This window comes from Acomys russatus, chromosome 10 (genome assembly GCF_903995435.1).
Source record: "Acomys russatus chromosome 10, mAcoRus1.1, whole genome shotgun sequence".
Lineage (NCBI taxonomy): Eukaryota > Metazoa > Chordata > Mammalia > Rodentia > Muridae > Acomys > Acomys russatus.
Window position 1 is genome coordinate 33705094 of NC_067146.1, and position 21609 is coordinate 33726702.

The 21609-nt window shown below is 42.5% G+C and overlaps 1 protein-coding gene across 1 annotated transcript in view; it reads right to left on the reverse strand.

The window, feature by feature from the left end:
- Nucleotides 1–15605, reverse strand: part of Dync1i1 (dynein cytoplasmic 1 intermediate chain 1) — a 290402-nt gene extending 274797 nt beyond the window's left edge. Inside the window, exon 1 of the mRNA XM_051151961.1 lies at nt 15409–15605. The gene's annotated coding sequence lies outside the window, so the exon portion shown is untranslated. The remainder of the gene's footprint in view (nt 1–15408) is intronic.
- Between the last annotated feature and the right edge of the window lie 6004 nt (nt 15606–21609).

Sequence of the window (21609 nt, forward strand, 5' to 3'; positions counted from 1 at the left end):
GGGGCTGGTCAAGAGAAAGGTGAGATGACGTGCCTGAAGTAAGGGAAAAGAGATCCTTGAATGTTTGATGATAGTCCCTTAGTCAAGGCAAGAAAAGTCATATTACTTTACAAGTCAATTGCTGTAAGTTAAATTTTTGAAGCATTTTATTTTTCCTTTTTAAATTTTATAAACTTTATTAGAAAAAAAAAACTTTAAAACAAATAGAAACATTACGCACAAAATTAACCAGACCCAACGTTTGGATGAACTTCTCTACAGTTAGCATAGACATTCCAAACGGAAGCTGAGGAATTTCCCATTAAATTTTATACCTTCACTATCAAATGTATTTTATGTACTTAACCATTGCCCAGTCCAAAAGCTCCATGACAGAATTAGAGATGGGAAAACTGTTAGCTTCATTTCTTCTTTCATAACTCATGTCTATTACCTGCATTGAGTTCTTCTTTCTCCCCTTATAGTTAGTGTTCCTTTTCTTTACATGTGCATATATTTACATATGATCATATGCCATTGGCTAGATTCTGTGTATGATAAAGAAACATGTGGTCTAAAATTCAAATTTTAAATCAACCCTCAATTATTTTTAAATCAACTTTTTGGGGCTAAGACTTAGAAGCTCATGCACTTGAATCCATGATACTAAATTTATCTTTATGTTAATTCAACCAAATGACAACTTACGAAGGCCCTATCAAATAAAAGCCCTGCTCTGAGTACACCGTGGTATACTTTATATAAATGATCAAAATAAAGCCTGTCTCAAGAAATCATAATATGGTTGGGTTGGGAAATTCTAGCAACACAGCATGGAAAAATGTGCTAACGACATGAGGTGGCATGGCACACTGCTGACAGCATGCTGTAGCTGGAACATGGACTGGGCTTTGTGAAGGAAGCACTGCAGCAGCCAGACATTGACATGTGCTGAGGATGAGAACTGGGAAGCTGTGTGAAGGGAGAGCAGTAGGAGTCAGTCACAGAAGTAGGGCCTGAGCCTTCAGGACAGCACAGCTTAATGAGACTGCAGCATATGGTTGAATGGCTTTTGGGGCCAGAGAGTCAACAGGCAAATAAGCTATACTCTTAGGCTGTAAGTGACCCAGGGCAATTATTTGTGCTTTTTGGTCCTACTGAATTGCAAGAGAAAAATATGTATTTATTTTTTAAAAAAACTTTTAATAACCTTGAAAAATTCAAGCACTTATACATTAATTCAATGGTATCTAAGTCAGTGTGCTAACCAATGCCAGCAACTCAAATTAACACTTCCTTACATATCACACCTTTGCTTTACAGCATGAAAATGTGAGAAATCAAGCTTCAAAATAGATCCCCTGGCATGTCTAATACAATTCTTTGCATAATATAAGGATTCAGGGTGTAAACTCTATCTACCAAGTTATCTCATAGTTTTCTGTTTCTCGTGCTAGAAACAGAGGATAGTTGGCTGTGGGGGGGTGTACAAGCATATGCCTTGGAAATGGTACAGTGGTGCAGTGTCTGCTTTGTGGAAGATACATCAGGTGACTATCCCCCAGGAACAATGGGAGATAGTGATTACTGGATGGACAAATAAATCAATGAAATGATGGTATAGCCCTCTAAGAACAATTATGAATAGAATTGGCTGCAACATGTCATTGTCGTCGTCATCATCATCACCATCATCATCATCATCACCATCATCACCATCATCATCATCATCATCACCATCATCACCACCATCATCATCATCACCACCATCATCATCATCACCATCATCACCATCATCATCACCATCATCACCATCATCATCATCACCACCACCATCATCATCATCATCATCATCATCATTATTTTGTAGCCAGAGTCTTGTTACATAGTCCAGACTGGCCTTTAATTTTTTAATATAGCCCAAGGAGAACTGAGGTTCTGGATCCTCCTGCATTAGCTCCCTGAGTGCTGGAATATAGGCATGTGTCACCACATCCAGGGTTCTTATTCGGTGTCAATGACGGCTACAAACTGTTAAGGTTTTGTCATCTACCCCTACGGCTTCTACACCATTCCTATGGCTGACCTGAACTTAGTGAGTGCTTGTTGAATAAACAAAGGTACAAATGAAGGAATGAATGAATGTTGCAATCTGAACAGTTAGAAAGGAAAGGAAATAGATGCAGATCACTGCTTTTAATGGTTCAATTTGACACCAGCACGCATGTTGGTGTTAGTCCCAAGTTCACAGCAGGACCCGAGTAGAGGAGCAGCATTGACTAGTACGTAGAAGTTTAGATCCTTAAATTGGGAGAAAAAAAAGAATGTAGCAGTTACCAAATAGTGGTCTGACATGTCGTGAGCAAGTCCTCACTGGAGGGAAAACCTGAAGCATGATATCAAACTGGATGCAGTGATGCATTTAAGAGGTGGAAGTAGGAGGTGAGTAAGTGCTACATTGCAAATCGGAGGCCAGCTTGGAATGCATAAGCCCCTCCTAGCTGCCAACACGCAAGATCAACAATTATTAATCCCATGTTCAGTTGAGTTCCTTCATCCCTGGAAGTCAATGTTTGTATTGAACATACCAAAATAACAAAGTGAAAAATTAACCCTCTAAGAACTGGAATCCTAACTGAGATTTATTCCTTTAAGTCTTGTCATGGTACAAGGAAGTGTATATTCTTATTAATTCTGCTTTATATGATGAAGTGAATAGGGTACAGGCAGAGAGAGTAACTTGTCAAGGTTGAATGTATAGAAAGTGCTCAGATTGGGTTTGAACCTGAGTTCCTAGTCATGTTAATCCATTCTTACTTAACCATAACTACTTTATGCTTTTCTTCTTATGTCATATCAAATCTCAGAACAAAAGAAGAGAATGAAGAGTAAAATATCAATAAAACTGAAATCTGTTTGGCTGGCAAATTCTAAGAGGGAAATGTTGAGAGAAGTGAGTGTTGCTCTTAGCTGGCAGACTCTTAAGTCCTAAATTAATATTCTTGACCAAAATTGAAAAACTGCTAGAGAAAGAAATATAATTTTATCATTACACACATTTTATTGTTAAGAAATCCAGACCTGTAAGCTCATTCTTCTAAGAACCTATTTTCATCATGATGCTAATAATAATCCCTATGCATTAACTATCCTAGCACAAAAACAAGCATTCTTTCAGGTACTCCTGAGTGGCTGGCATGACATCTTTAGAGCAGGTGCCTAATTAGCGATTATCACCAGGATAGGCAGCTCTTTCTTTCTTTCTTTCTTTCTTTCTTTTTTTGGCATTTTTATTTTTTTATTTTTTAACATATTTTTATTAATTTATTCATATTACATCTCAATTGTTAACCCATCCCTTGTATCCTCCTATTCCTCCCTCCCTCCTACTTCCCCCCCGACTCCCCTCTCCTATGTCTGTGACTGAGGGGGGCCTCCTCCCCCTGTATGTGCTCTTAGGGTATCAAGTCTCTTCTTGGTAGCTTACTATGCTTCCTCTGAGTGCCACCAGGCCTCCCCATCCAGGGGATGTGGTCAGAAATGGGGCACCAGAGTTTGTGTAAAAGTCAGATCTCATTCTCGACTCACCGGTGGAGAATGTCCTGTCCATCAGCTAATCTGGGTAGGGGTTCGAAGTTTACTGCCTATATTTTCCTTGGTTGGTGCCGTAGTTTGAGCAGAACCCCAGGACCCAGATCTGCCTGTCATAAAGTTACTCTTGTAGGTTTCCAGGACCCTCTGGATCCTTCTATTTCCCCATTCTCCCATGCTTCTCTCACCTAAAGTCTCAATAGGATGTCCTTCCCTCTGACCTACTTTCCTGGTAAGTAAAGTTTTTCATGGGACGTACGCCTTGGACTAGTGTCTCGATATAAGTGAGTATATACCATTTAACTCTTTTTGCTTCTAGGTGAACTCACTCATTATGATAATTTCTAGTTCAATCCATTTGTCCACAAATTTCGGGAATTCCTTGTTTTTAATCGCTGAGTAGTATTCCATAGTGTAAATGTACCACTGTTTCTTTATGCATTCTTCTACTGAGGGACACTTAGGCTGTTTCCACGTTCTGGCTATTATGAATAAGGCAGCTATGAACATGGTTGAGCATATGTCCCTGTTGTGTGGTAGAGCATTTTCTGGGTATAGTCCAAGGAGTGGAATAGCTGGGTCTTGAGGGAGCCCTATTCTCATTTTTCTGAGAAAGCGCCAGATGGTTGTACTAGTTTGCATTCCCACCAGCAATGAAGGAGTGTTCCTCTCTCTCCACATCCTCACCAGCATATCATGTCACTTGAGTTTTTGATCTTAGGATAGGCAGCTCTTATGCCAACCCTTCTCCCTTCCAATGTCTTTTTATTATTAACCACAAAATGGCTCCTTCCTTTGCCATGAAATGGCATCCAAGGAGCCACTGACGTAGGGTGAGGCTATGTGACTGGCTTTTGTCAATGAAATGCAATCCAGAAAAGCTTGTTACGGGTTAGTTCACAGAGGCTCTGTATATCCGGTATGCAATGTTGCCGCAGTGATGGGAGGATAGTTCAAGACGAGTGCATATGATGAAAGGGTCCTGGCTGACCCACACTGTGAGATGAAACCTCTACATTTGGGGTTTAGAGTGCATATGATGATAGAGTGCACACTACACATGAAGCACATGCAAGAAAAGTCTTCTGTTGCTGCTTTGCTGAAGGATGTAGAATACAATAATTTCTTATTATATTATCATACAGCCTGACCTGGTCAGTACAGCCAGTGGTCCAACTCCATCCCAGTGAGCCAAGGTTCTGGCTACTCTCATTTTCCTTGAGTTCTGGAAATTGCCAAGGTCACTTCTTCCCCTGCCCCTGGCTGTGTGTGAGATGTCCCATGAAGGTGGTATAAATATTTCTAGGTCTTAAGGACACTCCAATTCCCCAAACTTCAAAAGCCAGTCCAAATATGCAGAACTGAGCTCAACCTGGAGGATTTCTGATAGTTAGATAAAAGCTAGCATTCCTCAGGAACATGTGAGCCTGGTTCCCCTTGACCAAAAGGAATCATTTCCCTTACCTATGGCAGAAGGGACATATGGCTACCTGTGGCATATTTCACATATCAAACTCCATGCTGGCCTCTAGACTCTCTCTGTATTACTGGTACGTGTTGTGCATTTTAAAGTCCATGCTAGCATTCTGCCCATCATGCCTACCCTGAGCTCTTTCCACCTCACAGCCTTCTCTCCACACGTGTAACCTTTCTATTCTCAAAGTGTTTGCTCACTCTCTCCCTCTAGGCTCTGCTCCTGCTTTCTGCACCGTTTTCTCTATTCCTTATCCTCTGTTATTTTCTCCTCTCACACAGATAGCCCTGGCCATATCCAGTCTGATGGATATGATTAGTCTATTTCTTTCTCTCTCTGCTCTGGACTCTTCCAGATGCCTCTAGCTGTTCTCTCTTGCATATCCACGATAAAACAAAAATCTTCCCTTAAATCATATCACAGAGCTGTTGTGTCAGTTTATACTGACATTTCAGTTTATGAAACACATAGTCATGCAGTTTAAAGCAGCTTTAGTTTTTTTGTTTTTCTTTAAAGAGCTGGGAAAATACTCTCCACTTGGAGCTCATATTTACCTGCCCAGTGTATCAGAAAGGAATCATGAAGTTGACCATATGTCCCTAGTGCCCTCACTCATGTTTAAAAGTAAAATTTTGCTAATATTCTTGAAGTACACAGCCTAGCCTTCACACAATGTAGCAAAGAAAGAAGACACTGGAGGAGAGTATTTCTTCCTCCCCCACAAATCCTTTCCTCTCACTTTCAACAAAATGTCTAATTTGTTATTCATCATGGGTAGGTATTTATATTTATTTTAGAAAGCTTCAAGGGAGCTGAGCACAGTTCCCCTTTATAATGAATGATGTGAGTTATGAGATTTCCCCCTTGTCTGAGGTGCTGATTACTTTTCAGCACAATTTTTTAAAATATTAAAAACCTTGAAAGAGGGAACAAGGAAGCACGGAAGGCTAAGCCCTCCTCTTAAACTGTCCCTGGGTGGTCTGTGTTTACTTGCGGGGAGATCTAGCTTGACATTTTAACTTAGGTAAATAGATTCCTGCCTTCCTCTGGGCCTGAAGCATTCAAACAAGGAGTCTCCTCTTTCTCGCTGGGAGTAACGTATACCTTTCCAAGAGTGAACAAAGTCACACATATAAAGGAAGCAAGCAGAGAAAGGTTTTGTTATTCTTCTTCCACAAAACACGGCATTTCCCACAACCCTTTGCTATTTTGATACCAGCCGGGTGCATGGTGTAACAGGAGAGGCAGGGCATTTAAAAAGAGGACACTGTCTAAGCACACATTTCCCCTGGGCCTGTTTCCTTTTCAGTGGTCAAACTCCACTAACTACAGACATTCCATAATTCTCTTTTGAGACTCTCAGATCATCTGTACTCCCACAAATTTTTAACATTCAACAGCGTCATAAATTTTTAAACAATTCTACATGTTTCACTATAATATCTTAACAGAATTCTAGAGGAGAGACCATAGTCTAATTCAATTAGTAAAATCTAAATCTTGTTCAACAATGGAAAAAAATTGGGCATAATTTCAGTACTAAACTGAGCAGACATTGTAGCTTATATTCTGCAAAGTAAACTGTAGACAAAGGAGATTAAATGTTCTGTTATCATTTATTCATTATCACTGTTTCAAATATACTCATTATTATGACTTCACACAGGATATTGTAATAAAATATCAATCCAATAATGAATCATAACTTTTCTTCATCACATTAATCTTACATCAAAGTACTGAACTGATCAGTAAAGAGTATCATATGGAAAGCCAGATCAAAAGAATTAGTCTAAGAGAGATTGATTGGTAAAATCCTGGGTGTGAAATTATGACTAATTTGAGGTCAGTCCCCTGGTAACTACCTAAAAATCCCAGGATGGTAGTGCAAGTCTATAACTCAGTGCTGGGGAGTTAGAAACAGAGGGGTCTCTGGAGCTCTCCGGCCAGCCAGAGGTGACTTGGTGGGCTCCATGTTCAGGGAGATACCCTGACTCCAAAAACAGAGGCTTGAAAAGACTGAGGAAGATGCCCAGTTGTTGGATCTTGCTGTTAAGGTCGGAGTCTGGGATTACTAGAGAGCCTCTGAGGTCCGTGTTAAATGTCGGACTCCTTTCCTCAGCTGGGTCCCCTCCTCTCTGCCTCCTCTGGGGAAACCCCAGATCCTCTAAGGAGTGTCACATAGCCTTCAGGGAGATTACAGGCCCAATCCTTTCCCAATAAGAAACCTTTCAGGGTGCACCTGAGAAATTCCTGGAAATACCCTCCCGTGTTAATGACATGTCCTGGTACCTTAGATTTCAGCCAATGACATTTTCTAACCATACCTGAAGTTATTCCCCCCAACCCCCTCCCAACCCCACTACCCATAAGATGATTAAGTATGGCGTTCCCTTGTTTATGATAGAACTGTGCAACTGCATGTAAATGAAATATCCCTGGCACCTGTAGCCCCAGCGAATCAAACACGTTGACCCCTGAAACCCCCCCCATTACCCAAGGTTTATAACATCCTTGATTGATGAAATAAATGCTCTCTCACTCCATTCCTCCACCATGATCATCCAAGACTCGCTGCTTCCTCGCTGTGGGCACAAGTTCCTGACTCACTATGCTGGACAGGTTCACATCTTGATGGCCAGCACTGGTCACCCTGGTAGCTGCCTCCAAAGCTTGCCAGGAGAACTGAGATTCCATCGGCTTTCTCCTTTCCCATACTCCCCCCCCCCCCCCCCCCCCCCCCCCCCCCCCGCGCAGTTCATCTATAGCGGCGGGTTACTGGCTGTTCCAAATACAGTCAGGCCAGGCACTCACTGTGCCTGGCTTCAGAGTCCTGAGCTCCCTGCTACTACCTACCTGGCCTGGTGCTAGCAGCCCAGATAAAAGAGCAGTAATACTTATTGCAGAGAAATCTTTTCTCCTGCACCTCAGCTGAACTGGAGATGTTCTGGCATGGATCTCTGTTCTGTGTTCCACCCTTTTCAGCTAAGAGAGGAAGAACCTTTGACCCAGTACTTCACCGCTTTCTGCCCTGAAGCCAACGGAGCTCAAACCCGAAGGGAGAAGTGTGTACTTCCTTCAGGGCAGCATTCAGGCCTCCTGGGAGACATGTAACCACACCCAGTACCCTCTCTCTTTAGCCTCTACACATGTGTACACACCTGCACACCTACTACATACATGTACATTGTACCAACATGTATTCTCTGTTCCTGTCTCTTTGTACCTCCATGTATATCCATCTCTGCCTCTCAAAAGAATTAACTTAAGAGATTCATAGAGGAAAACGTATGCCATAAATAATCCTGCCTGCTGTTTCCTGAACAGAAAGTTCCCAAGACTCCTCTTGCCACAGCAGAGACGCCGCAGTATGACTGTGATTGAGGGAGGCAAGGCTTCCAAAACCCTAGGCATTGCCAGGCCCAAATGCACACTGGGACCAAACTCACAATGGATACCACATTTCAGAAAGTGATTTCTTTTTTAGCAAAACGTATTAAAATGGCTTAAAGGAAGGAATACAGTCTTTTAAGAAAATTGAGTGGGATTTATCCTGCCTTCTATTTCAGATCAGCTAAATCCTGGTGTGAGTTTTCTATATGTCAGAGCCTCTACTGGAGAACGTGTAGTCTGAAAAGGAAGCAGGCACATGCATTAGTAAGTGTGAGCCTGCCCTCAGTTCCTCTACTATAACCACAAAGGACAAGGCACCTGGCGCCAGAAACTGCACCACAGAATAGAGCACCTGGCCACAGAGAGTTGTCTGAGAGGAGCATGGAGAAGGAGACGCTAAGGGCACTAGTCTGCTGTCCTGCAGCTTCTGTGGGTCTGCTCTTCCAGAGCTGGTATGCCAAGAGTGTGCAACCCCTCCCACCAGTGGGCACTCCATTCCCATCTCCATTTACAAAGGCACTTCTTCCACACTGCTGAAGAAAGTAAGAAATATAAGAAGGAAGGGAGGGAGGAAGGGAAGGAAGGCCGGAAGGAAGGAGGGAAGGAGGGCGGGAGGGAGGGAGTGGGGAAGGAAAGTAGGAAGGGAACAAGAGAGATAATGAAGGGAGGGCCAAATTTTACTGCATTTGACCCCTTTGTTAAAGAGACCTTCTAAATAGTTGTTAGAGTATTTATATTTTAATTGAATTCATTCAGGATGCCATTATTTTAACTTTAAATGCCAAAGTGTATAATGTTCTGAAAAATCACATTCCATATAATTTAATTATTTTCTTTTGCCTCTGTGGGGGTGTGTGGTGCATCTGTGTGGTGTGTAGGCATATGGCTGGCATGTGTGTTCACAGGTGCATACATCCTCGCACACGCAGAGGTGAGAGGATGGCATCTGCTGCCCTGTTCTACTAATTTCTCCTTTATTCCCTTGAAACAAGGTCTCTCACTGAACCTGGAACTAGGTTGGCAGCCAGCACTCCTAAGAATCCTCCTGTCTTCAGCCCTTACAGTGCTGAGGTTACAGGCACGTGATGCCTTCATCCAGCTTTTTATGTGTGTTCTGGGAATTTGAACTTAGGCATTCATGGCTGCACAGCAAGTGCTCTCATCGACTGAGCTACCTACGCATCCCTCATAGTGATTATTAAAATCCATTATGAAAAAAAGTTAGATGTCAACCAAAAAATCGAAGAAGTGGTAACAGAATTAAAAAATAAATTCTTGAGACCCGGCGGTGGTAGTGATTGCCTTTAATCCCAGCACTTGGGAGCAGTGGCAGGTGGATATCAGTGACTTCAAGGCCAGCTTGGTCTACAGGGAGAGTTTCAGAACAGCCAGGGCTACACACTGAAACCCTGCCTCGAACAACCAACAATCAAAAAATTATTTAAGAATTATTATGTTAAATCATAGTGACGCTCACAGGGCCATGCTCATGTGGTGGCAAAGGACACAGCCACACACTAAAGTATCTTGGGTCTGTCTCTTTTGTTGCCAAGAAGCCATTAACCGTAGCAGAAATGTGTTCGCCATAGCAGTAGCGATAGCTTTTCCATAGCGTAAAATAAAACAATGGGGTGAGCTATCAGAGTACAGCAAGAAAACAGCGGAGTGTAAAAACACTAAGCCTTAAGCAGGGTCTTGAATGTGCGCTCCCCACCCCGCATTTCTCCACTTCTCTGACGTAACTTCAGGATTAATGCGTACTGCAAACAGAGCATTGAGCATGCGTGGTAAATTCAAGGCCTCCCAGGATTTAGTGCAGGGTTTGTGTTCCAGACCACAGCATTATTACTGTAGCAAATAAGTCCCAGAAAGTGGGGGAACCTGGAAGGAAATGGCGTCTTTGCAATCGAATCTTGCGGAGCTGCCGTCATGGGCAGACAGTCTTTGAGCTGGGTTAGGGGAGGGTTATTATACTCTCCAAAATGCCTGGAGACGCGTGAAAGTCACCTGAGTGAAGCTTCCTCTTCACTCAATGAAAACAGGCCACACGGAGAGATGTATAAATTCTGTGCTCTTTCTGCTAATACGTTCAGGCGTTTCCTATCAGCATGTGAGCGTGTCCTTGAAGGACGCTGAGTGGCCCCATAATAAAAAGCTACATTAGTCAGTACTTTTGGCAGACAGGGAAAGAGAAAGAATGAGACGTGGTAGGAAGGGAACGAATGAGCTTCGGAGTTAGGCTGATCAGTGTTTGAAATCTAGCACTTCCTTAGCTGGCCTCAGGTAGCCCGGGACAAGTGGCTGGATTTTCTAAGCATCTCCTTGTTTATGTAAGAAGATAAGAGCATCTGCCTTACAGGATGTTGGGGCAATTTGATGAACTGCTACTGTGTCAGTAATAAAGCTCTAACTGTGTCCCAGGTAAGCACCAGAAAAATGGTCCAATGCTCCAGCCATGGCCACTTCCGGGGACATGACACTCAGGCCAGACGTTCCTGACAGACACCTGGACTCTAGGGGAAATGCCAGAAATATGACTGATAGGAACATCTTTTTTCTTGGCTAGCCCTGGCACAATTTTTCTTTCCTTTATGCATTTCAACAGTGACTTCTGTATTTACACCCCTTCTTTAAGGACCAGTGGTTCTTATATTTAAAACACCTATGCAGATATGCATAAAATATTGCATCAACATTACTGGATTCAATGCCCACCCCAAATCTTCATGTGCCTCCTGTCTAGTGTCTATGGACATAAAGGAGTCAACTCAAAGGATCATCATCATCATCGTCATAAAATAAAACCAGGGAGACTATGTACCTACAAAGGATCACTTGCAGACTAGTATCTAGGCAGTGTAGTCTACATTGTGGCAAGATTTGCTTTGACATTCTCATGTCAGCCTTCCTATACAGCAAAGCAAAGGAAATAATCCAGGATGCATGGGTGTGGGGGAGGGGAACTTAAAATATCAGTCTGTTCATTGTTTGCCCTAGCAAAGTACACAAACAAATTCATGGCTCCCATTATCTAGGTAATATAGAAACCATACATTTTTCATAAAAGGAATCGGTGGTCAAGGGAGCAGCAATTTACACAGTATGAAATCCTTGACTGGGGTGAGGGATGCATTCAACGTTTTCTTCCAAAGGGTCAGTAAATGGAGCTCAAGTTTATGGTGTCATCCACAGTCACTTGGGCATTGGTCTGGTGCTATGTATTTTAATGCTAATTGCTGACCCTGTTCAGACGAGCACATTTTTACCATACACCTGTGCTTGTTCTGTAAACTTTGATACGCCTAATTTAAAGTTAATAAGAAATAGTAGTAAATGCTGAAGCTTGGGGTTTGGCAGAATAGAGGAGGGTGACATTTTGAGGTTGCGGGCTGGAGGTCCCACAAGAGGCAGGCGAAGGAGAGAACAGACTTTATTCCAGAGAAGATAATAATGTAAGTACTTGGGACCTTGAGTGGGAGAAAGATAAATTGATAGTTGGATAATAAATTAGTTATTATGTTCATCTCTGTGTTTAATTCTGAATGGTCATAGTCTTAATGTGTGGTTATTTGGAGAAATTACTGATTAATGAATAAATAAGATTTTACTAAATATATGAGTGAATATTAATTATTAACATTCATCAACAGTTACTAATCAGGTGACCAAAACTTGGACTACTCTTGTGGCTTCAAGGGTAATCTAAGAGAAAATGTTGTCAGGGGAGTGGCCATGGAGAAAGTAGACCCTGGCAATCCCAACAAGCCATGGTAGGCCACTTACCCCTGACACACCAGATAAGAGATGAATGATAGCAGAAAGGACATTTGCTCAGGGAAAAACAAATAAAGGGACCCAGTGACCCCCAACTTTCCCTTGAGGTACTGACAGGTTTTGGTTTACTTAGAGGCAAGAGGTATGCAGAACTGAGCCGCAGTCTTACCAACTCATCAGGAGCCTCCAGTTTTATCCAAAGGTCAAAACCATGTGAAATCTCTCCCTAGGAGGCCAGTTCCTCCTCTGATTGCTGCAGGAGTTCAGTCTTTCCCTTCCCCCTGCATAAAGTGTTTTGGAAACTTTTAAGTAGTTGGTGTGCATCATTTCAATAGTCTGAGAGCCCAAGTGTCTCCTCTTAAAGACCCAGGAGATGTCTCTGAAAGATCTCCTGCCAGGGCAGTTACATTCTACACTTTGTTATTATGGTCACAGGGCAATAACCAAAACAGACAGGTTCTGGAGTAGACCTGCCAGGCCTGATTAGAATCCCATTTCTACCATTGACTAACCATGACCTCTTTATATCACTTAACACAGTTTCATGTTTAAGCGATCTCCCACTGTGGAGCCAACTTCAGGACAAAAATAAATAAATAAAAATAAATTTAAAAAATAGAAACAACAAGAAAAGAACCTACTACCCAGGATCTGAAATTAAAGCAACCAGAATTACTTCATAGTCTGGAAATGCGGTTACAGATGGAGGCCTGGGTTTCAATATGAACACCCTAGACACTTAACTTAGGTAACCTTTACTACACATAGTTCTTAAAAAGGATTATAAGCAATGTCCGTGTCGTACATTTTCCAGTGAGTATTTTTTTTAATACAAGTGAGAAGATACTCAAAATAGAATTCATGAAAAATGTTCAGCACATTGTAGCTGCTCTTATCAGCTTTGGCTGGACTTAGTGAACACGGTGTGAAGGGAGTAAAGCAGAAAGAGGAGATACTCGGTTCTCCATGGGTGTCTGTGATCCCTTCATTTGATGCTTGTTTAAGTGACAAAAAGAAACAGAGGATTATGAGCAGTCCATAAGGCTAAATTGTAAAGCCTGTGCTACAAGACCAGCCTGGGGTTAAAAGCCTGACATTCATTTTACACTATTGGCCTACATAGCCATCTGAATATGCACAGAGTCTGTGGGTTTCCTGGAAGCTGCTTGACCCACACTGGACTCAAGGGGAAAAGTTCAGTAGATGTAGACACAGGGGTTGATATTTTAGGAAAGACAAGAGCTAGGAGAAATTTCCTAGTGCCTCCTCTTAAACAGAGAGCGTGCTAGCAGGAAGGCCCTTCTAACATCTCAGAAGCTCGTCAGACACTAAACACAACAGGTCAGCAGTTTAGTGCCTCTGCCCTATTTCAGTCTGTACACTGGAGTTCTTCTCTTCTCTGCCCACCACCTTAACCACGATCCTCCATAAGATACAGGCAAGCTTTTTAATGGACAACCAACCCATGGCATATAAGCAGTAGGAAAGAGGTCAGGGCAGGCAGTGGGCAGAAGCTGTGAACCAGTCCTCTCTGCCTCAGACAGGCAGTCCACAAAAAAAAAAAAAAAAAAAAAAAAAAAAGCCCCAGCATCCCAGAGATTCAGGCAGGGGCACAGTTTCGAGAACCTCGACTCAAGACAGAGATGCACAAAATGTCCTGGAACAAGAGTAGTGCCCAAGCCTGGGCAGGCTGGCAAGGTGTGCATTGACACTCCTGTACTGTGCTGGATGGTTTTTAAAAGCCTATCTCCTGATCACTGGATCCTCGGATCTGACTGACATCCTGAAGAGCTAGTTCCAGTGAAGAAAACACTGCCTTAGTGCTAGAACTGCCAGCTTTTGTTCTGCCGAAAATCATGGTCGGAAGAACAGAGATAGATCCGTTTCCTAGAGCAAATCTTTAGTAGTAGCAGGTTGGCATTGCTAAAAAAAAAAAAAAAAGAAAGAAAAAAAGAAAAGAAAAAAAGAAAAAGAGCAAGTATTACATATTCTCAAGAGAACCCTAATGATGCAGTTTGCACTAGGTGTGTTCCCATTTTAAAGTTACCAGTACTCTAATGCCGATCCACACATTTCTCACCAATAACTTCCACAATTGCACCAAAGTATTCCGGAGACAGTTGTATCTATACTATTAGCTAAGGGTATCTTACACCGCTACTGGCATCTTTTACAGTCAGCTAAGCTACCTGCTAGTCTGCGATGTCTGGAAGCAATTCTTTCACAACTCTGAACTGTATGAAGGCTGTGATGCTCACTCTAAACACAACTCCAGCAAGAAAATGGCTGGCTACTTGTTCCTGCCTTAGGTGTGGTAGAGTCCAGGACAGCCAGCATTTTTATTCCGTTTTCTGCCTTTCCTTGCGCCTTCGGTTTCCTAAGCCATTCTCTTTCCTGGATTGGCCTCTCAGGTTAACCTTTCCTGAGGTAGAAGTCATAAGACTCCCGGTACACTCAGTTCCCCACCAGGGCTGCCAGGATCACTGATCTGATGACGACTCACAGCTCTGTATGGTCAGAGCAATTCCGAGTGGGAGTGGGGGAAGGAGAGCCAGGCAGCCGCGAAGGTGTTTACCAAAACACATCCCCAGTCGCACTTTAAAAAAAAAAAAATCCAGCAGAGAGAGAAACTGGCATCTTGCACGAGTGTTTAATTAAAGCTCGGTTGGAAGTGCATTCGCCCCCTCCGACTTGGCGGGTAGCAACAGCATCCTAGAGCTTTGCAGACAGCTCAGAAATGTAATCAAACAGCATCCTTTCCCTCACTGCGGCTCTCCCTTCCCAGGGGCCACGAGCTGGTAGTCCACAAGGATGTGGACAGCACAGCTGCTGGCCTTCTGCTCCCCGAGAAGACCAAGGCAAGACACCTTGGCATGCCCCTCCCCAGTGTACAAGGTGGGCTACAAGGTGATGACACCCTTGACCCTTCCTCCTCTGCCTGTGCCTCTCCGCTCCTGGGGAGCTCCAGCCAGGGATGCCGCTGGAGGGCTCCAGCCTGGGGCATCAGAGTGGGAAGGAGATTGGGGAAGGGGCCCAGGCTGTGCCCAGCGGTGGCTGCAGCGGTCGCCGCTACGATGCGGTGCGCGGCGGCTCCCGGTGACCTACGGATGCCGCCCGGGTGGAAGGCTGCAGAGGGGCGCGGAAGCAGCTGCGCGAAGACACGACCTTCCCCGCCCCCCCCCCACACCCCCGGTTACCTGGATGCTGTCCGCGGAGGCTCACCGAGGCCGTGGAGGAGGCACGGGAGGACGGAGAGCGGCGGGCCCCGCACCAGCAGGATGTGCTGTCTCACGCTGCGCGGCTAGGCTAGCGCTCCTCCCGGAGCGATCACTTCCTCTCTCCTGAGCCTGACACTGACAGCTCCCAGCACCCAGGCTGCGGGGCTCGCCCCGCCCACGGCCCACGCCCTCCACGCCCGCGCCTCCCGCGGGAGGTCCTCCGCACAGCGCAGCACCGCTTTGGGCCAGCCTGGCAGCAAGGAGGGAACCCGGGGACAGTCAGTCCTGAGCCGCAGGCTGCGCACACCTAAATCACTGCAAAGGAGAGCTATGAGTATGTGCTAAGCTCCTGATGACTTCCTCCGTGGGCAACTTTCACTCCCAGACAGAGAAACTTTTAAGTCTTTTTAAAAAGAAACAGGCAAGCTTAGATCCATCCGTGCTGTACAGGTGCAGAGTTTCCCAGAGTTACACAAACGCACACACACATATGCACAGGTATACAAACAATATATACATTATACTGTATAAACATAAATATATACACGTGTAAATAATATATACATGTATAGACACACACGTATGCATACAGGAATATATATACAGATATGTACACACATACATATGTTCATATGTTATATACTGTGTGTGTGTGTGTGTGTGTGTGTGTGTGTGTGTGTGTGTGTGTGTGTAGCTTGTTTCCCTTTGCTTCTCGGATGTCCTGGCTTTTATAAATTTGGGTAACATTCTTGAATGTCCCCAAAGTTTATCACACTAGCCGTTACAAAACGGATGAAGTTTAGGCAGTGTGAGCCTTGCACCATTTTGTAGATGAGCTTTTCATTATTTTGCTTGAACATCCTGGCGATCACTGTGTGGATGAGATTGTAAATGTGTGGAGGGCATTTCACAGATACCTAAATATTTGTAATTTTATAAGTTGGCAAGGGCCACAGTTATTTCAAGATAAGATCCATTACGAATACAGTTTTTTATCTATCATTGTTTCAAATTTGTCTTCCTGGCTGGTCTTTTTTGATCATAGAAATAGTTAAGGCTAAATGCTTCTAGGTTGTAGAGATTCAAGATATCCTAAGGGAGTGGGGGAATGCTATGTAATATATGCATTGCCATGTACTGGAAATGTTCAATGCAGGCCAACTCTATATGCATTTTCTTTTTAAAAAATTCATAAACAAATATAGTAGAAAAAAATTCTGTGTGGCCTGTGTGATGCTTCATCTTGGTTGTCAGCCTGACTAGATGAAATCAACACGCCCCTGGGACCACCTGTTAGGTATGGTCTTCACCAGGTTGTGGGCAACACTTCCCCATATCTTCCCTTCTATTGCTTTCCCTCTGAGACAGCAAGTTCATCTGTCTGTCTAGTTCACATCTTGTGCATCTCACCTACCCTCTCTCTGCTGCTGCCACTGCTGCTGCCATTCTTCCACGTCATCAGAAGCCAGCTTCTCCAGCCTTCCCGAGTGAGCTGAAGACCAGTGGCTCTGCAGGTATGCCCTAGGCCCCTACAGCAGACTGGAACTGCAGAGACACCCAACCCCTCTTAACTGAGCCCTGCTGGGTTCCTGTTTTCTCTAGTATGAGGGCTGCCATTGCTTGACCACCTACACTGCATCCTGTGACTTGATCTGATAATCCTCTTTTAATATTCTATCCATTCACTCGATTCTGCAGAACACCGAGCAACAGCGTCTGCAAAAGGAACTTGAGTTTCAGAGCATTACAGACTACAGGAGAAACTTGGCTGATATTTGAATTCAGTACTTAGCTCACCTGGAAACCTAACTTCCATCTTTACCATGCAAAGTTGTCCAGTGCCCACTACCTTCAAGGCATTGTGCTGGGCAAATCACAAGATTCAAAACTTAGAAGAATACGGTCCTTATTCTGGAATATATGATAGCAGAACAAAGGAAACATAATTAAAAACAATTGTGACTATGATAATGTCTGAATAGATAGATATTATTTCTAGCAGTAGAGATGAAGAAGGGAGAACATTCCAGAGGAGAGAAAAATGGACACAGCAATGGTAAGTCAGCCAGTGTTTTTAAGTGACAGATTCATGAAGAGCATGAGTATGACTAGGCCCATAACAGAGGCCAAAAACGTGTACTGGAGAGCCACTAAAGGCATTTAAGCAGAAAAACAACAAACAACAAACAAACAACAACAACAACAATACAGCCCCAAACCTGGAAGAGTCATCTGGAGGTATACACACAATGGAGATTGGATTTACAAGTCAAGCCTGAAGACACCAGTCAGAAGTTCAATACAGGGTTCCAGGATTTGCCAAGTTCTAGCATTACCAGTATCCTATAAGGCATACTAAGCAAACATTAGGCCCTCCACTAAAAAATTAGTCATATTAGTTATTTCATTTTATTTCCTCAAAGTTAATTCAATGTAGAATCTTGAAGAGGTATTTGAACATTCATGTTTATTGAAGCATTGTGTTGTTTAATAGTCAAAGAGCAGAAGCAACCCAAACATGTACCCACAAATGAAAGATTAGCAAAGTGTCATATATATATATTTATACATATATATGATTATATGTGTGTGTGTGTGTGTGTGTATGATTACTATGCAGCCTTGAAAGAAAATGAACAAATCCGTTGACTGTTATAAAATAGATGGATGTGGAGCATATTGTATTAAGTGAAATAATCCAATCACAGAAGAAAAAATATTGTGTGATTCCACTTATATGAAATATGTAAAAGAATCAGAATTATAAAGCAAAATAGGCAGGTAGTTTCCAAGGGAAAAACTGACAGGAATGAGTAGAGAAGATTGTTGTTTGTTTTGTTTTTGCAAGATGAAAAACTCTTTTGAATGATGGCTTAACAATGAGAATATATTTTAAACTAGTGACTAAAAAATGACTGAGATATTGTACTCAGTTTATGTGTTTTTTACGATAAAGAGTCAGTTATAAATGATTTTCATTGTCCAATATCTCAGTACAGTACAGCTATTGTGAGACTGGAAACAGACAAAAAATGAATGTCCATTCCTAGTCTCACAATATCTGCATAGCAGGAAGAGTTTTATTTGGCGTACAGTGCCTGAGTGTGAGTCTGTCATGGAAGGGGGACATGGCAGGAGGCAGCCACAGCAGGCAGCTGGCTGATCTCATTTTGTCACACAGGATGTCAAGGTCATGAATTGGAAGTGGGCCACGGCTATGAACTCTCAAAGCCCACCCCTAGTGATTCATTTCCTCCAGCAAGCCTCCATGACCCAAAACTCCATAACCTCCATAAACAGCGCTGCTAACTGGGAACAAGTGATCAAATACGTGGGCCTGTGAGGGGCATTTCTCATTCAAGCCTCTTCAACAAGACTCTGTGCATGTTCTGTGATGAATTAGTGTGTTTTGTAAGTGATTAACTATAGCTTGTATGACCATTTTTTTTTAAATACTGCCTTTCCAATAGATAATAGGCACTTCCATGTGATTCAGAGACTTCAGAATAAGAAGTCTCTTCTACATGATGAAAGTCTCAGATCCAACATCAACCCCTCACTCTCAAGTTAGAAATAAGTTCTCAAAGGAGAGGCTAAATAGCTAATGAGTAGGCTGGGAAATTTTTATTCACTGGCCAGGAAGAGGCACGTTAGACTCCCCGAAGGAGACAATGGTATGGCTAAGTTCCCCTGTGGAATTAGACCCTGGATACAAACTTAAGCTCCCCCTACTTGCTTGTTTCACAACTAGTATGTATGCAAATTTCTGGGCTCCTATGATACTCAAATCTCCTTAGACTCCGAATGAAGCAATAACTTTGCCCTCTATGATATTTCAATAACTTAATCTATAAAGATATTTGTTATAGTTCTTGCTGGGTCTTTAAACCAGCCTACATGGAAAGTAGACTTTTTGTAACCTCTAGATTCAATGTCAAAACTGTGATATTGCCAGATTTGTGAGACCACTCAGACTTTGATCCACTACTAGACTTCAAGACAAAATGGTCTATGTCAGAACACCTGTCATCAGTGCTGGACACAGGTGTGGCTCTGCACCTGCTCCCTTCCTCCTGCGTAACTCCACTGCATACAGGTCCAACAGCACTCTCACTATTAGACACCTAGACTCCTACCCATGTGCGAGTCTTTTCTTCAAATCATTCTGCAGTTTATTGTACCTTGGCTCAAAGAAATAAAACTGAAAATTAACTTTACTGGTTCAAGGTATCTACATTACTAAAACAAAATGTGAATCCCCAGAATCAGCTGTTAAAACGTAAAGTGCTTGAGGTTGGGACAGTAGCTCAGTCGGTAGAGTGCTTGTGCAGCTGGCATATAAAGCCCTAGGTGCCATCCCCAATACTGTAGGTGGTAGCACATTCCTGTAATCTCAGCATTTGGGAGGATCAGAAGCTCAAGGTTAACTATATAGTGAGTTAGAGTCAGCCTAGTCTACAAGAGAACCTACCCCAAAATGAATAGATTAAGTAATTACCATAAAACGTAATATGCTTACTAAAGAAAACTGGCTACAAATATCTTACTTATAATTCAGACGGTGTGTGACTTTATGCTAAGAATAAACACTCGTGAAGAAACTAATTTACACCACTTCCCATATATGTGCTTGTGTCTCTTCTGTTATAAAACAGAAGCTGGTTTGTTTGTTCAGATTCAAAACTCAATGTTCAGGAGTGGATGTGTATTTTGCGTTTGAAAATGTATTTAAGATACAAGACTAACTTACAGAGAAATCAATGACTCCAACATTTAATACAACTGCCAATTTTTATTGCCTGAACATTTTTTTTTCATGAAGAGACAGCATCTATGCTTGTAAATGGTGTGCAGAAGGATCAGCAGTAAATAAATAAACACCTGCAAAAGCACGCCCCAAACAATTGTTCCTGGCTGTGAAAGAATGAGCTGAGATGTCTTCTGTGTGACTAGAGGTTTTACTAAGTACTCTTTGGATAACTTCCAAGAGCGTCTCTAATTATACTGCAATCACTTTTATTTGTAATAGAGCTGTATGATATCCACCCATCTCCCCACCCCCTTCACTTTTGCCTCCGTGTGTCCCTGTAGCGCCTTCTCTACCCTCCTGCCTGTGCTTCCTTGATCAGCTTCTCTTCCAAGGATGAAACAAAGCCAAAATGCATGGCCTTAATAGCTCAAACTATGGCACCAGCCAAGGACAATACAGGCTGTAAACTTTAAACCCCTACCCAGATCTAGCCAATGGACAGGACATTCTCCACAGTTGAGTGGAGAGTGGGGTATGACTTCCTCACATACTCTGGTGCCTCATATTTGACCACGTCCCCTGGAGGGGGAGACCTGGTGGCTTTCAGAGGAAGGACAGCAGGCTACCGAGAAGAGACTTGATACCCTATGAGCATATAAAGGGGGAGGAAGTCCCTCTCAGGCACAGTCAAGGGGAGGGGAGTAAGGGGAAAATGGGAGGGAGGGAAGAATGGGAGGATACAAGGGATGGGATAACCATTGAGATGTAACAAGAATAAATTAATAAAAAAAAAAGAGACTCTGCAAAAAAAATTCATATATAATACAACCATGAAAATAACATATAGAGTAGCAAGAAAGAACTTTACACCTAAGAAAAATCATTTAAATCATTTAAACTTATCAGCAACAATCACAAAATAACGTGTTTTTCTTCCTTCAAATTCACTTTCTGTCATTGCCTAAATGTAAACCTTTATTTCTCCCACCTGTGAAATCAGTGTGTATATTTATTATGTTTTAACATATTACTTAATTACTTATTTTAAATTTCAATTACTATACACCAAAGAAAAGTATTCATCAAATAATTAATAAGCCACTTTTTGGATCATTGCTTTTCTAGAGGGTCCCCTAGAAATATATCTTATAATTCTTGCAATCACTCCTCAGAAAGAGTGATTGCCATAGAGGAGTGTGACACTTGCCTGTTATAGTCTTTTGAACATGTTTTAAGTCATCTGTATTTATTTATAGGTAACACATACACAATGTTATGGTGGCAATTCCAAGTAATTATATCACATGTGGGGTTTGTTTTTGTTTTGGAGTTTGCATTATTATTTTCTGTGTAATGTGCATTGTGTTTCTTAGCAAGCCTGTTAGATGTCACTTTTTTTTTTTTTTTGGTAGAAGTGTTAGGTATAGTCT